At 38.9% G+C, this 13,699-nt stretch overlaps 1 long non-coding RNA gene across 2 annotated transcripts in view; it reads right to left on the bottom strand.

Moving 5' to 3' along the window:
- Positions 1–950: 950 nt before the first annotated feature.
- LOC106724346 overlaps positions 951–13,699 on the bottom strand; it is a 70,554-nt gene continuing 57,805 nt past the window's right edge. For both annotated transcript variants that reach the window (XR_001360106.1, XR_001360107.1), the window contains exon 3: positions 951–1,121. This is a non-coding gene — a long non-coding RNA (uncharacterized LOC106724346). The remainder of the gene's footprint in view (positions 1,122–13,699) is intronic.

The raw sequence follows: 13,699 nt of genomic DNA, 5'->3' as shown, positions 1-13,699 counted from the left end.
TATTCTAGAAATTAAAACATTTGATTTTGCAATGATTACATTAAAACAGAAGAGATGTTCCCTGGCCAGGTGGCTCAGTTGGTTAGAGTGGCATCCCATACACTGAAAGGTTGGGGGTTCAATTCCCAGTCAGGGCACTTACCTAGGTTGTGGGTTTGATCCCCAGTAGGGGTGCAGAGGGGGGGCAACCAATTAATGTTTCTCTATATATTTCTCTCCCTCTCTAAGAGCAATAAAAACACATCCTTGAGTGAGTATTAATAAAAATAATAACAATAAGAGATTCAATAACATTTTTTAACACTGAAGTAATGTGTTTCAGAAAGAATTGGCATTTTATTTACATAGGAGTCGCTGTTCCAACGGGGCAGAGAGCCCTCTTCCTAAGAGAGATTCCTGATCCAGACATTCCCCTCAAAGACAGATAAAGATAGAAATATATATATGTACATTTTATGTATGTATACATTTGTATGTGTATATGTGTGTGTCTATTCATATCCCAGACATATAATTCATCCCTTCTGGAATATCCACACCTGCCTAATCTCATGCCTAATAATAAAAATCAATCAAGAGTTAGGAAGATTAGCCTTGGCCAGATAGCTCAGTTGGTTACAGCATCATCCCAATATGCCAAGGTTGTGGGTTTAATACCAGGTCAGGGCACATATAGGAGGCAACCAATAAATGCATAAATAATGGAACAAAAAAAATCAGTGTCTCTCTCTCTCTCTCTCTCTCTCTCTCTCTCTCTCTCTCCTTCCCTCCTTCCTCCCCTCCCTCTATTTCTTTCCCTCAAATCAATCAATTAATCAATAAAAAGAGCTAGGAAGATGGGAAGAAAGATTATTCATCATGGGGCAGCTTTCTTGAACATCTTTCTGGTGACTGACTAAGACAACCTTAACATTCCCCTTAGCTTAACTACACTTATACAGGCTTCTTCCTGACTGTAGACCTCTGACCCCCCTTTCCTTAGATCATTTACTTTGGAAAACTTGCAATTGTAAATTCTTTCTCTGCCCCTTTGAGATGAAATCTTCTTCATTCTCTTGCTGGAAGCCATCTCTTTTAAATGTAATCAGGAAAGATAGTGGGTACCTCTATCACCTTCATCTCTGTGGGAAGAGAAGAGTCTAACGTAGATAAGTGGCAATTAGCAAACAGAGATGGTCTGATCACATTGGAAACTTGTCCCTACCATACTCCAGTGCTTTTCCATTAGCTTACCCAGTGCTTATAAACTCTCTGCCTTTTGTTACAGTGAAATTGAGTTCAGTTTCTCTCCCCTATTTCAGTAGTCTTGACCCCTATTGCCGTCGTCTTGAATAAAGTCTTCCTTGCCTGTTTAACTTGTCTGGTGCAATTTTTCTTTGACATGACAAGCTGAGCAAGCTAGTGCACTGCTGTGGACCATTTAAGTACAAGTTTCCATGTGTCATCCTCTATTGCTCTTTGATAAAAGTTAAACTGGGATGACAGGTTGTTAATGTTCCCCACCTCTAGGATCCATGGTCATATGCAAAGGATAAGTGGAAGAAAAGAAATCCTACTTATAGCTTCTGGGGATTAAATTCAATTGAAGAAATAGTCTTAAACAAGTTAATGGGAATTACTTCTACTTATTAGTTGTGTTGCACATCTCTAACTTTTAACAGAATTCAGCTATAAATATAATCATCATTTTTATTATAATACTGTAATAATTGTTCATATCCAGGTGCTTTGATTAAAGTAAGTTTGATTTACTCCTGGCTGGTTTTAACAGTTTAGAGAAGAGAATGGCATGATTAATTTATCTAGACAGCATAACATTGTGACATTTTAGCCTGTTCATGTATCTACAAATTAAAGTAAGCACAAAACCATCTGTGGCTGCCCTTGAACAAGTAGTGTATCCACACTTCTAAAATGTATTTTTCAACCATTACATTATAATATTCTACCTAGTTCATTTTCTTCCAGTGTCTACTGTATCAAACAAAGAGTAAATAGTAATTTATGATAATGTGTCACTAATAATTACCAGAGATTTTGGGGAGTATAGGGGTAAAACCAACATAGGAGATGGAAACAAAATATATTCAGAGTGACATTCAAGAATTCACAAGACATGTCTCTGAATCATTTTATAGAATGCATTTAACTCAGATATTCTCCTCTTTTAAATCATTCTTTGAATGCTCTCCCTTTGGACATTTCAGGATCATTTAGCTACAAACTACATACAGAAGTGACAATTTTTGATGTATTGCTTGTGGTGCAAAGAAGGTAAAATATAAAGAAATTTGGTTATTCCAGTTTGGGAAAGCAATCCACAAAAGATTGTCTATACTTCTCATCTAAATTATATATTTAAACAGGACTACAAACAGGATTCTAGATGGGATTAGGATTTTAAATTTTTAATTGTATTTCTTTTAAATTCAAGGTAAGTTCTCATGACTGGTCTTTTATCTTCTCATAGTTCAATGCTAAAGACATAGGCCAAATTCAAGTGAGTGCAATTTTTAAAATCAGAACCAAAGGAAAATACATGCCTCAGTCATAACAGTAATAACCTCTGTGTAGTGGAGTAGTAGGAAATGTTATATTTCTTTCTCTTTAGTAATTTTCCTGTGTTAAATATGTATCCATTGTGCAATAAAACCTAAACATGCTCCAATAAGTTAGCAGAGGATTATTCATCAAAAAATTTATGAACACATTGTAATCGTTTCTAATAAGACTCATTTACGTTGTCAGCTTCCATTCAGTACATAATATATTAATCATCTTGGTTAAAGTTACTTTTTATACTAGATTATACAAGGTCACATTATTTTCTACAGAAAACAAAGCAGAGCAGCTATTTGAGACACCGTGCTCAGACATTACTTTGAGTTGTGCAAAATGAAGGTAATTTTTGAATATCAACTAATGATTCAAAAGTGGCTTGAGGTCCCACAATGGTTCTCCACTGTGCCCAGAAGGAAATTAAACAGTCCCCACAAGGGCCCACAGATTGTAGGTATTGTAATAACGATAATAAAAACAGGTGCTAACACTAATTGAATACTCTGTTTCACGTTTCATGCTAAGTGCTTTGCAAGAATTACCTCACGTTCTCTAGAAAACCGCCCTCTGCTGGGGTATTATCATCCCCCCTTTTCAGGTGCAGACACATGTCATGTGTCTGCCAGGATGAGATCACGGTGGTTCCGTAACAATTTTTTTTTCTCTCTATGATTTGCCAACTCTGGACCATGTTTACAAAATGAGGAACAAAAGATGAGCTCTTAGAAAACATTTTTTTAATGAGGCTAACAGGTTATTGACTTTGTCAATTTATTAACAGGAATATGTTAAATTACATAGTATTTCACAGTTCACAAATCACTGTAATATGAATACTCCTCACATGAACTACATGCAAAAGGAAGTATTTCACAGATGAGATAACTGAAACGTAAGCAGTGTCCAGTGGTTGTACAACAGAGAAGCAAAGAGCTCACACTCAAATCCCCGTCCTACTGACTTCTGTTGGTCTTTTCTCTCCATTAAGTTTTAGTATTAACAATTCTCTCTAATTCACTATATTATTATCAGTTACCAAGAAACAAACGAATTACAGTTTGGGAAAAAAGTAAGAGGGTTCATTACATTGCTCTACTTATCAAAAGGAAGTCAATGGGCCTGGCCAGTATGGCTCAGTGGTTGAGCATCAACCTAAGAATCAGGAGGTCACAGTTCGATTCCCAGTCAGGACACATGCCCGGGTTATGGGCTTGATCCCCAATGTGAGGCATGCAGGAAGCAGCCAATCAATGATTCTCTCTCATCATTGATGTTTCTATCTCTCTTTCTCCCTCTCCCTTCTTCTCTGAAATCAATAAAAATATATATATTTTTAAAAGTAAGCCAATGGCATCTTGTTGAAATCACAATGAAGCAGATGACACCTCCTCGTCTCTCCCATGGATCCACGGTCTGGCAAGGCTTTGGAAACTGGAGAAGTCACACTAGTGCCCAGTGGACAAGGCAGAGGCCAAGCTGCCAGGGCAGTTTCTCCTCAAATACTGAGCTAAGCATGGCATCAGCCAGGATGGGGAAGTTTACTTACTTTTCCATGTTATGCACATTCTAAGATTAACACTGTGACATCTGCAGGCTAAAGCTCCAATGATGCATTTCAACCACAAACTGTAAGTTTCCACTTTGTCTGTTGGGTCTGAACACTCAGTGTGAAGCTAAACAGCAAAGAAAGCCATTTGGGGGGTCGCTGGACAGCCGTGAGGCGGAGAGTGGGGCTGCAGTGACCTTTCAGCAGCTCTCTCACAGCAATCTCTCCATAGGCGCTTTTACTGCCTTAGGTCAAGTTCTGTTCCAAATTCAGGTCACAGAGCCTCCTAAATGCCTGCTGGACCGAGCTCTGAGTTTTTGTGAGTGTCACTCAATGAAGCAGCTACAGCGAAGTAGTCACAGAAAGATTTCATTCTCGCCAACAGTTTGCAGTGCACTCAAAGGCACCGGAAAATATAATCTTATAACTGGTAGAAGATGGAAATAGAAAATAAATGCAGCATGTGCCCTAAGGAATTTTAAAGGCACCACAAAGGGCAAACCTCTGGGCACCTTACCGAGTCATGTAAGACCTCTGTCAATCAGATCTCTGCTTTTCTGACCTCCTAGCCCCACTCCTTGACCCCATGTTCTAGATAAATGAAGAGTCTTCTAGTTGCACTATCTTTCCTGTCGCTTCTTTTGCACAACTTGCACTACTTCTGCAGTGCAACCATGTCCTATGAGTCAACTCTCTCTGAAACTCTCATTTACAGAGCAACAAATTTCCATTCCACACAGAGAAAATTAATCTTTTTCTATTCCTCTGTCTTTCCTAGAGTGAAGTTCTCTAAGGCACCTGTCACATGAACTCAGCATCATTTGTTTACACATCTGTGAGCATTCCACTCAACGATAAGGTCCACTGAGTGATAAGTTCCTCACTTGTGTGTATTCATCTTTATAGCTCCAAGGCCTAGGTAAATGCCTAGCATTGAATGGAACCGGTTGAAATGAGACAATGAATAAATAAGTCACATACGCACAACATCGTATATAACATTAGTGGCTAAAAGCACCGGTCTGAAGCCAAAACTGCTTTGGTCCAAAACCCAAATCTACCACTTAATAGTTCTGTGATTTGGAACTAGTGCCAGAGTTTCCTATCTCTAAAATGGGCTATTGTGTGATTTTAATTAGCTAATAATAAAAAGTAGAAAAGCATTTAAAACGCAGCCAGGCATACTGTAGCTTCTTGACAAATGTTAACTATCACCATTGTGTTCCCACAATGTGGCAATATGAACACAGCGACCAAGACTTTTGAGATATGCAATATTATAGGCCCGAATTCCAGTCATAATCCTGATGTGATCTTACTAGTTATATAACCTTGGGCAACTTGTTTAAATTCTCTCTAATTTTTGTGGTTTGTTTGTTTGTTTGTTTGTTTTTATCAGATAATAATAGTGCCTGCATCATAAAACTTTTTGGAAAGTTACAATCAAATTATGCACGTAATTAACATAGAGTCTGGCCATGGTAAACACTTCATAAAAGTAGGCTACCCACTACTGGGGGGATTTTTTAAATCTGAAATCAATATCAATACAAAATCTCTTGGGTTTGCCCTTAGACAGGCACCTTCACCTAGTTGGCACTTGTATTTGTGCCTCATTAGCTTTGGGAGGGCAGGATAACGTCACTGAAGAAGTAGAAAATGTGTCACATTTTGGACATAAAGCAAGGTAAGTTTATGGCTCCAGTTTGAGTTCTCCAGGAAACAGAATATTCCATATGGTGATTTGAACAGGTTAGAACATAGTTATTTGTGCCATGCCTGGCCCACTTGCTCTTAGATTTCTTTTCAAACTTCCCTCCTATACTCTATGTGGGGTGTGGCGAGTAGAAAACCAGCTCTTGCAATAGAGAGGTGCTGACAAGAGACTGGAGGGTGAGGGAAGAGAAAAAGAGAAACCAGGGTATTTTCCTTCTCTCTCTGCCTAGGGCAGCTTCCCATCTCTTCATGGTCCCAGTTCCCACCAAAGAGGCTCATGCTGGTCCCAATTTTGGGGGGGAGGGTGTGGGGTGGAGGGTTACCCTGATCCTTGAGTAACAGATAACAGTACTCCTTTCCCTTTGCCTCTCCAACCTGGGATGATGGTTACTGTTGCTCATTTATGGGTTTCCTTGAAATTTCATATATAACTCTCAGCTCAACACATCACCAACATAACCAATTCCCTGCATTTAGTCCCTTGTGGTTTGTTTTCCTAGTTAAACCCTGATTGATCCATCCAGTGATCTCCTCTAGCTCTTTCCTCTCTTCTTTTTATTTAATTGGTTTACAAAGTGCCTGACTAGCTTGCCTCCCTTCACACACACACATGCACGCACGCCTATACACTGTGGTGCTATCTCCTGTGTTGAAGAAACAAAGGCAAGTTTCTGTGGTTTGAAACAAATGGATGGTGTGGGTGGATTCCGAAGTGACTGTGTCATCTAAAGCAGTGGCTCTCAACTGGGGGATAGCTTGCCCCTCCGTCAATGGAACAATGTCTGGAGACATTTTTTATTACTACAATGAGGGTGGGGAGGTGCTACTGGCATCTAGTGAATAGAGGACAGGAATGATGCTGAACATCCTATAATGCACAAGACAGACTTCCCACAAATTCCCACAAAAACGAATTCTCAGGTCCTGATCCAATGATAAAAACACTTTCACATTGATAGACGCTTGTGTAGTGTCGGAGCCACAGGTCACGGAGAGACTACTTAGGACCTACAACTGCTCATGGAGATCACATAATGGAGAGCTTGCCCAGAGTTGTCAGTGGCAATATACAGTTCATGTCCATCGATGTGCATAAACTAATCTCACTACAGATTTCTTTGTTTTGTTGATATGCAGACTGAGAGGACAAAAGAGCAACATGTATCAAAAGGCAGTGAATTTTCAGCTAAGAAACCTTGTGTTACATATTTTTAAAAGAATCTTACCACTTGATTTACCGGCCAGTCTGTGCAGCAACTGATAGATTTTTTTTAAAATAAAACACTTAAAAAAAGAAAAAGGAATCTGGTCTGAGCCTATGTGTTCTACTAGAATATTTGTGACTTTTTCTTCCACAACGGTGGAAATGGCTAGTGGCTCTCTACCACATTTTCTTTTCCCTCTTGTGCATTAAATCCTCTATTTTCACCTCCAGGGTGGTGTTACAGACTGGGGGACTGTGGCTGGACCCCCTATACTGAACACCACCAGCTGCGAAGCCTTAGATGACCACTTTCTTGGTTAAGATCATGGTTTCTTCATAGGTCAAATGAGAAAGTTGAGCTGATTCAAAGCTCCCTTCCTGTCATAAACTTTATTCAATTATATATCCTCAACATTTAAGTACCATATTGGACCATTAGGGACCAAAATTTAAATAAGTGCAATAAAAGTTTCCATACAGGACTTGTTCATTCAATATACAAGACCTAATAAAGGAAGTGCAGGGGAAATGTTGTTAGACCTATCCTCCATCCTCCTAATCTTGTTAAAATATGTATGAGTGTCTCTGAGAGGTGTCAATGGACTGTCCCAAATGGACCCAAATCACTGCTGCTCTCCCCTGACACCTTGGAGTGAGAATGGACCCCAACTTGCAGACTGAGCACCAAAAATCACCAACTTCTGCCATTACCCAGGGATTTCCTCTTCCATGATTTCACTCTTGCCTAACTCCAGTGTATTCCACTGTATCCCAGTCAGAGTTGCTATTTTCTCCTCTACTGAGTGGGGATGAAAAACGATATAAATCTAATGCCCTTCCTAGAAGAATAGGCAAAAAAGGCATGGACAATTATACTCTTTTACATGTAAAAATTAGGTTGATCTTTCTTTCTTTCTCTTCTTTCTTTCTTTCTTTCTTTCTTTCTTTCTTTCTTTCTTTCTTTCTTTCTAGAATAAGCTTTGCCTTAAAATGAAAAGCCACAGGCAAATCTTTCTTTTACTGGTTGAATCTTCTGGAAACAGCTGCTAACAGCTGTCTCAGACCCTCAGCCAGAGTCCCATAGGTAACCACCTCCCTGATTTCCCACCTCCACCCTCGGCTTTCTAGGTGTCTTGCCTGTCTGCCTGCTCTGATGATAATCTTGTGGGTAGTGATTATGTCAATTCTGCTCTCCTTGAAGCCTCCACCACATCACAGCTTCTCCTTAATTGTTACATCAGAAAGTAGCTGAAGGTGAAACCGTAACCCTTTTTAAAAAGCTGCAGCAAACCCCACAGATCTCATTCCCAAGATATTTATGACCCTAAATTACCTTTACCCTCTTCACTCAGCTCCACAGATTTGTGGTAAGAAGGAGTTATAATCTGTATCTGAGCAATCAGAGATTGTGATCTCTCTCAAAGAAGAGAAGGGCGGTGTTCATTTTTATAGTATGTTAATGAGCTCATATGTCCCTGTCACCTTTGAAAAGCTTAAGACACATTTCGCTCTCTGATTCCTTTCTTTCCCTCTCCTCCTCCCTCGCATCCTCCTCCATACCTAACGATGAAGGTTAATATTAAGCATCACATTAACAGTTGTCAAATCCATCATGACTTCCTCTGAGTTATGTTACACAGAGCAACATGCTTTATCAGAAATCAAAGAAAGGACAGTGCCAAAAGTGGATGAGCTAATGTAAAATCACTTACGGGGCACTCTGGAGACGGAAACTCGTTTAATATTTAATGTAGTCATTAACCTAAGAATGAGAGGGAGATGGTAATGGATGGTCTACTCCCTTTGCCTACAGGACAGGGTACTGAAGTGAGCTGTCCCTTCTGGGATTGGATTCACACAAGTCTAAAATCCATAAAGTGGGTCACAGGTGAAGGGACTGGGAAAGTCTCAAGTCTCTTAGCGCATTGTTTTAAGAGCAGAGTTGTTCTGGGCAGTCACTACTCAAGCTCCTCACACCACACGGCAGGGACCACAGGCCACGTCAATTGAATTGCTCAATTAGTTTGTTATGGCAACAGACATGCTGTCCCCAACACATATGGCCAAACCACAGCAAATAATCAATTATTGAAGGAAACTACCTCCAAGAAGCATTAATCCATCAGGATATTGAAGGGTTTGTTTCTGTCTCTATTTAGATTTGGTTATCGCTGAAAGTGTTTGTCTGCTTGACGGCTACCCAGAGTTGTTCCTAAGAGGCAGAATGTCAAAACCAATTGAAGATTAAAAGGGGGAAAATACAGAAAAATTCTAGAATAGCGAAGGCCATCTGAAAGAGAACTTTGTCTACATGTGAATATATGATGTTGTAGGGAATGTTCTATTTATGCAGCGTGAATGCAAGCATATTCTTTATGTGCAAGTTTAAACAGCATCACCCTAAGCGAGCAATGCCATTATAACTGCTTCGCTTTAGCTGCAGCATCACTTCTTGGTAAGACACAACATATACTAGCTGCACACTTGTTTTCTTTCATTGTATTTTTTTCAATCACATATTCTCTTTCTTGGTATAAGTTCCCAGGGGTGGCTGAGAGTTCCCAGGAGTCTTTTCTGCACCAAGGAATTGTGATATTTCATGCATATGAAACACCCCCATCTCTACCAGTGCAGCCACCACACTTTTTTCTTTTTTTTACCACAAGTCTAAATATAAACACTTTTGCCCCATGCAGTTTTAAATATTCTCAGAAAAATAAGTGATTTTTGACTCAGCCAAAGTTCCAGGTAGGCTGTATGGCCCAGACTTGAGCAATAGAAACAGACCTCTACAGACAGAGTGCCAGGACACCAGGTACACGGAAGAATTGCCAAGGCTTCTATGCCTACAAAGTCTTTTTAATTAGGGGCCATTTGTACCTATAGGTCTTTTTTTATTATTGATTTCAGAAAGAAAGGGAGAGGGAGAGATAGAAACATCAATGATGAGAGAGAATCATTGATCGGCTGCCTTCTGCACGCCCCACATTGGGGATCCAGGCTGCCTCCTGCACGCCCCACATTGGGGATCCAGCCCAACCCGGCATGTGCCCTTGACCGAAATTGAACCCGGGACCCTTCAGTCCACAGGCTGACACTCTATCCACTGAGCCAAACCAGCTAGGGCACAAATACTTTTCAATTAAAAAATAATAAAATAGAATACTACCAGTTCTAATGAAACGCGTTGGTTGAATTGGCTCTTACCTGGTCTGGAAGAGCACAGAGAAGGAGGCAGCAAGAACTTATTTACCAAAAGACCCCTTTAAAATATTTAAATCATCTTGGCCAGTGTGTCTAAGTGGTTAGAGCCTCTGCATGCTCACTGAAGGGTCCCGAGTTCAATTCCTGGTCAAGGGCACATACCTGGGTAGCAGGTGTGATCCCCAGCCCAGATAGGGGCTCTGGTGGGAGCCAACCAATCAATGTGTCTCTCTCACATTGATGTCTCTTTCTCTCCCCCCCCCTCTCTCAAATTGATAAACATATGCTCGGGTGAGGATTAAAAAAATAAAATAAAAGTTGTAATACTAGGAGGATGAGAGAGGAGAAGTGAATACATGTATGTGGGGGGAGAGAGGAAATAAAACCAAATCCCTTCCTTCCACAGTAAGAAGTCAAAAGAAATTTTTAAATATATCAACTAAGCTATTTTTTTTTTGGTATGTGGGGAATAAATTCCAGAAACAGCAGACAAAAATATTGAAAACTGCCCCTCAAACACATAATTAGGGGTAGTGAAGGATGGATGAGAGAACTACTTTTTCATTACAAGCCTTAGAAAACGATGAACTTGTAGACAGTATATAAATAACTGTAAGTATAATTTTTAATTGAATTTAGTTTTAAATTTATATATATATTTTGTATATGAGAGAGAGAAAACACATATTGAGAGACAACACAATATTGTGCTGGAAATGCCAAGATAAAAATCCTGAGTCGCCTAGCTTTGTCTTCCTTAATAGCTGTTTGACCTTAGGACCTTAGTCTAATCATGTATGTGCTTCAGTTTCCACATCAGAAAAGAAAAAAAAATAGAAAAGTTAAACATGGTAATGTAAATAAATCACTTCAAGATATAAAAATTATAGTAATCTAATAAGGAGACACAGAATCCTAACAACTTCAATACAAATTGAACTTTGTTATATCCAATAAAGTAAGAATAAAGAGAAGTATGTTCTTAATCCCATAGGGATTGAATTACCCTCCATTTAAACAAGAGAACACCAGGCCCCAGCAACAGCAGACCTGGACTAGATAACTTCCAAGCCTGTGAGTAGACTGGGGATACATCTGAGTAGATGTAAAAACTGGTTGTTTCAGACAATGAGTTGATTTAGAAAGTTAACAAGTCTATTTTAGTAATACTCTTTTAATCCTTTCCTTTAAGAAGGGCATTTATTTTAAATTTACTAACATATAAAAGATACAGTCTGTGCTAGATGATCAAATGAATTTCAAGGAAGACAGGACATGGAGACTTTCCATGATAACTTTACTAAGAATCAGGTGTCCTAAAACTATATATGGAAGAGATTGAGTGTGAGAGCTACCTTATGAACACATAGCCTGGATTCTTAGATATTGAAAACTGTGCGGTGAAAATGGCTGAGAGAATAACTAATGTCTATAACTGGGAAAGAGTCCACGTGGAACTAATTTCAGATCTCTGAAATAGCTGTTGCATGGGAGACGGAACAAGCTTATTCTGCATCTGTTAAAGCAGCAAACAGGGGCAGGTGCAGTAGGGGAAAGACACAGGACAGAGACTTTTGCTCATAACAAGGAAGAACATATAAATACAAAATTGGCTGCCCACTGAAGAAATTAGAATCACCATGCTGAAAGTGTTCAACAGAGCCCAGAGAACATTTTTAAAAATATATTTGAGGAATTCATAGATTCAGAGAACAAATTGATGATTACCAGAGTGGAAAGGAGCAGGGGGAGAGGTGGAAAGGGGGAAGGGCTTAGCATACAAACTTCCAGTTATAAAATAAGTCATGGGGATGTAATGTACAGCATAGGGAATAAAGTCAGTAACATCATAGTAAGTATGTACAGTAATAGATGGTTACCAGACTTGTTGTAGTGATTACTTTGTAAGGTATATAATGTTGAGTCACTATGTTGTACACCTGAAATCAATATAATACTGTATTGTCAATTATAATTAAAAATAAAAAAATGTAGAAGGATTTCTTGCCTAGGGAGTGGACTTTCAGACTAGGTAAACTCCAAGTTTCCATTTTTTTCTAGGATTCCCTTTCTGTTACAGGTCACAACACAACTAATGTTCCAAAGGGAGAAAGAATTCCTTCAAATGGTCAGCTCATCAAAAGGAAAACAATCATACCATTCATAGCCATACCATGGAGGAACAAATGGGAGAAAAAGAATCAAACAAGCAAACATGCCAAGAATATACCAAAACTATTAGAGTATTATTTCCTCATTGTTTCAGGATTTACCAATGGAGCCATATTAAATTATAATAGAAACAGGTTGTCTTGGTACCCTGAAGGAAAAAGCAAAGAAAAAAAAGTGTTACCTAAAACTATTGGGCTGGAATTCTAGTTAAAGGTATTGAACTGTAGAAAGATGAGCCACCTGCTGAATCAATACCTGCATTTTAGTTGGTTCCTTGAGGGTGTTTGCTGGCCTATTCTCTTGAACCTGTGACAGCTGATGGGACTGGACCCTGGGGTGGGATTCCCACCCAACTCATCAGTTTTGCTTAATGAGCCAGTACCAGAGAAGGAGAGCCTGGAAAGTCTTCTAAATGCTTAACTATCCAGATGAAGAAGCCTAGTAAACAGATTGTTACGTCTTCTGAATTTTTGTTCTTTTCTGAGCAACTTCTTCTGACACCTGGCCATAGAAGACATGGAACACTGATTTGGAAGTTATAGCTCTAAAAATGGTCATTACATTTAGCCAATGTAATTTGAAAGACTAGTAAGTGGAGGAAACTTCTAACACAGATCCTATCCATTTATAAAGAATAGTGTGTAGCCATGAGTAAAGTGGTCTTAATCAACAAAATATTTCTGAAATAATCATTTAAAAATGAACTTAAGATAATAAGACTGACTGGTGAATCATACTAAAAGAAATGTTCAAATAAGAACAACCTTTCATCAATAGTTTGAGTAAGCAATTGGGAGTTGGGCTAGAAGAGGTCAATGAGGGGGGAAGGAGGACAAATGTAATACTTTCAACAATAAAGGTGTTTTTTTTTAATTTAAAAAATGAAATGTTCACAGTTAATAGTACGGTACTTCTGGATGAAACCTGGAAGCGATATCAGTCCACAGTGGCTATTAATGAGACTTGCATGATATGTTCAAGTTCATGTTTGCAACTGACCATGCCTCTGAATACTGTTAACACAGCCGCGTCTTCTGCTTGCCTAGCTTTCACAGCATTTCAGCATCTTGATCAAGTCCTAGTGGAAGGATCCTATGAGTAACTTATTCACAGCTTGGCCTGTTTATTCAGTTATAGGAGAAACATGGTAGTACTGATACTGTTGCTAAGCAATAAACAGCATATTTGAGTAGAAGTAAATGTTTAAAAGGAAATAAAGTAAATAAATAAATAAATATCTGAGATACTAAGTTTTCCATAAAGTCCAGGAATCTGAATTTATAGATAGCTTCAACATT

This window comes from Myotis brandtii, unplaced genomic scaffold (genome assembly GCF_000412655.1).
Source record: "Myotis brandtii unplaced genomic scaffold, ASM41265v1 scaffold8, whole genome shotgun sequence".
In the NCBI taxonomy this organism is placed as follows: domain Eukaryota; kingdom Metazoa; phylum Chordata; class Mammalia; order Chiroptera; family Vespertilionidae; genus Myotis; species Myotis brandtii.
The sequence above is the reverse complement of the archived record's forward strand: the minus strand, read 5'-3'. Positions and strand labels throughout refer to the sequence as shown.